Raw genomic sequence first — 4216 nt, 5'->3', positions numbered from 1 at the left:
TGCCAAGTGACCCGGATTATCCACCCGGGGAGGGTGATCCTCCCTACTCCACACTACAGGCTGCTCAGACCACCGCAAGTAACGTGGAACTGCCGGCTCGACAGCATTCACCGCCCTCTTATGAAGCTTCTGATCTCGCTTACAGAGACTCGTGGTAAACACATGATACTGTCCACCGCTAAGCTGCTTTGGATTGGTCTGATAACCCCCTTGCTGCTGTTGATGGCCCTGGTTAGACTGCTGATTAAAGCCCCCTTGACCGTTCTGAGTATTAGAACTTGAGCCGCTGCCCGGGCCATGAAAGCCGGCGGCGCCTGAGCCGCCGCCCGGGCCATTGTTGCCGTTGAAGGTGTTGGAATTCTTAAAGGCTTTCATGATTGCACAGTCCTTCCATAGTTGAGTTGCTGTCTTCTCCCTAGAGCCATGCCTTGGACAAGGCTCATTCAACAGCTGCTCTAGTGTCGGGCCTGACCCGCCACCTCGGGGAGGTGGCCTCCCTCTGCGTCGCTGATTGTTCCCCTGCGAGCTGGTGTTGGCCACGAACTCTAGGCTGCCATCCGCCTTACGCTTGCCACCACCTTGGTTCCCCGGGTTAGGCTGATGACCCTTGCCATTGCCGTTCTTCTTTCCCTTCCCTGTCCTTTCATCATCTGAAGCGGGGTCCTTGGTACCATCAGAATCGGCGTACTTGACAAGAGCCGCCATCAGTGTACCCATATCATTGCAGTCGCGCTTAAGCCGCCCGAGTTTCATTTTCAGGGGCACGAAGCGACAATTCTGTTCCAACATTAAGACTGCAGAGCCGGCATCCATCTTATCAGATGAATGTATTATTTCCTTAACCCGGCGAACCCAATGTGTCGTAGATTCACCTTCCTGCTGCTTACAGTTAGTCAAATCCACAATCGACATAGACTGCCTACAGGTATCCTTGAAGTTTTGGATGAACCGGGCTTTCAGCTCAGCCCAAGACCCGATGGAATTCGGTGGTAGCCCTTTCAACCAAGTACGGGCAGTGCCATCTAACATCATGGTGAAGTACTTGGCCATTGCCGCCTCACTGACCTCCAGCAGTTCCATGGCCATCTCGTAACTCTCGATCCAGGCTGCGGGTTGTAAGTCAGCCGTGTAATTAGGCACCTTCCTAGGGCCTTTGAAGTCCTTGGGTAGACGTTCATTGCGGATAGCTGGTACTAAACAAGGGACACCTCCAGTCCTGGTAGGAATACCCACGTCGACGGAAGCCGTCGGATAAGCCGGGGGAGTCTGGTAAGCCGTCAATTGAGGCACCTGCTCCGCTTCTTGCCGTGCTCTGTCTTGGTCTGCTGCGTGAAAGGCTCCATTATGAGCCGGGCCATGGCCAGGGGGCGGGTCATGGCGTCGGACGTTACTTGAGCCGGTCGCTGAGACCATGTGTCTGCTGTAACTCGGGCTCCGGCCTGGGCGAGGGGTCGAGTGGATCCTGTCCCGGCTGTAGGAGTACGCCTCTTGCTGCGCCAGTGCTGTCTGAAGGAGTTCCCTGACCCGGCGGGTTTCAATGGCCGTCGGAGAGTCGCCATCGACTGGGAGAGCCGCCAGCCGTGCTGCCGCGGCGACCATGTTCTCCAGCGGGTTATTAGAATGACCCGGGGGTATTGGCACGTAACGAGGCGGGGCAGGGGGCGCCTGGGGAGGCCCCATCACTCGTGGCTGAATAGAGGTCCCAGACCCGGGCACTATGGCTCCCGGCGGGTTACTAGTCCCCGCGCCTGGCGTGTTGAAGAGGTTGCGTGGATCGTAAACCGGAGGGAGTCGAGACTGGGTCTTTTGATGCCTCCTTCTCATGACCTAATTGGATGCATTCTGATCCATCGTGAGTTGGAAGGACTGCGCCTGGATCAACTGAGTTTGGGCATCCAGAGCCGCCCTCTCCGCAGCCATCCTGATCCCTTCCGCTGCAAGATCTTCCTTAGCTTTCACTAGATCCAATTTTAACTGTGCCACCTCCGCATCATGCTGAGCTTGATCCGCCGGGTCAACCGTGGCAGTTAACAGGGCCGTCATCTTGTCCGTGAGATCCATCAGCACCTGAGCCGGAGAAGGCACTGGGTTTCCCGCTCCAGCAGCGGGGTTCTGAACAAGCTGCGCACCGGCCATAAAGATTCTGACCCGGCTTGGCGGCTCAAATAGGTCCGGAATACTGTCACCATCGGAACAACCCATGAGCCTGCCATCTTGAAGTTGATACAACGAGTTTGACTCATCGGTGGCCGACTCGCCGTCAGAGCCGGCGGCCGTCTCATCACCAGATCCAGAACGATCAGAGAGTCCTCCATGGATGCACCCCACAAAAGCATGCCTTAAGGCAGGCCGGGCCCGTGCGGGTCGTGCACGCTGAGCCATCTCGATGAGGTCGGCGCGGAGATCCGGCTCAGGTCCCGGCTCACCAATCTTGCCAATGAAAACATGAATTCCGCCGAAGGGGACCCGGTACCCGTACTCAATTGAGCCGGCGTCGGGGCCCCAGTTTGCATCGTCGATGTAGAGCTTGCCACGATGACTCTTGGTCATCCGGCCCACAGCGTATCCCTTGAGCCCTCTGAAGCTGCCCTTCAAGAACTCAAATCCACCATGCGCTGGCCCCACGGTGGGCACCAACTGTCGTAGAATTGTCACGGCAGATGTCCTCGAGCTAGGACTTAGTCGTGGAGCCATCGCATCTAGGAAGCTTAAAGGGGTTAAGCGGGACAAGGAATACGAGGGTTTATACTGGTTCGACCCCTTACGGTGAAGGTAAAAGCCTACGTCCAGTTTGAGGTGGTATTGATTAGGGTTTCGATAACCAGGGAGCTAAACCGCTATGCCTGGCTCTCGATGAGATTGTTCTTCTCCCTGAACCGCCGCCGGGTCGTCCCTTTATATAGAGAGGTTGACGCCCAGCGGCCCTCAGAGTCCCGGCCGGCTCATAAGAGTGTCCGGCTCGGACTCTCATCTATTCTTGCCTTATACTACAAGTTTTACTATAATGATGATTGTAACTACGGGCCTTAAGCCATATCCGGGTCTTAAGCCCATCTTTGGCCCACCGTCTTCAAGGTTGTCGTCGGGCTTCTGGCAATAACCATTATGAGTAACCCGGCCCCTCCTGGCGGGTGACTCCAAGGTCTATATCCTCAACACTAGGGGTATTCTTGACCCCCGCCATCTATTTTTTCTCCGGCCCGCCGCTGCCCATATCCAAGCCCCGTAGCCCATATCCAAGCCCCGTATAACCCGTATGACCCATACGTATGTATACGGTGACATCCCGAAAAAAAAGGATGACACGACCCCACGACCAGGTAGGACCTGCCGACGGCCGATCCATCAATCACGCTCAATCAATCACGCAGCTCCTCCATCATTCTGGTGAGTTTCTGTAGGAATATCGGCGACAGCGATCTTATCACCGGCGATCTCGTCCGAGAGCGCGCGACACCGTCGTCAACCTCGAGCGCTCGCAGGTACCGCATCCCATTTCCCCACGTTTGGCTCGCTCACGGCAGCATCAAACGAACTGCCGCTGTTTTCGTCGTAGTGGTTAACCTAGCGGGGCGGGCAACCTAGCTTCCTAGCGGTCCAGGCCATCGCAGATCTTGTTCTGGTAGTGCTGCTCGTCGTGATATACACAGTGATCACGCGGGCTAAAGTGGGTTTCTTCTTTCTAGGGTTAACCTAGCGTCGGTTGCCGTCGGTTGTGTGCACGACGGCTCCGTTATTTGATGCGGCGGCTTACCTAGGTATCCGGCGATCCAAAATAATCACGACTGGTGCCGTGGGCTAGGAATCCGGCGGCGCATGTTATCACGGGTAGCGCTGCTTCTCGTGATCCAAAGTGATCACGTACTGGATTCGTGGGACGTACCTTAACGCCGCTTGGTGTGGAGAGGGGGGAGGATCCATGGCCGATCAGAGGTCGTTGGCGTCGTTTGTGTGCACGATCTGAACGCCCTCGGTTTGGGCGCTCTCCGGTTGGTGTAGTTTATTTAACATCCGTGATCGTGCGCTAGGTGTTGTATATGTCAGCATTGATAATGTTTGCACATGTGATGATACATATTAATTGTTGTAGGAAATGGCGGACGATGAGTTAACTGATATGATGTATGACATGGAGTTTGGAGAACTGATGAAAGACTGGATAGAAGATTGGTCAGATGATGAAAATTCAGATCGTGGAGATAGGTCAGAGAATGGG

The sequence above is a fragment of the Triticum aestivum genome, chromosome 6D (genome assembly GCF_018294505.1).
Source record: "Triticum aestivum cultivar Chinese Spring chromosome 6D, IWGSC CS RefSeq v2.1, whole genome shotgun sequence".
Lineage (NCBI taxonomy): Eukaryota > Viridiplantae > Streptophyta > Magnoliopsida > Poales > Poaceae > Triticum > Triticum aestivum.
This window is presented reverse-complemented; position numbering follows the sequence as displayed.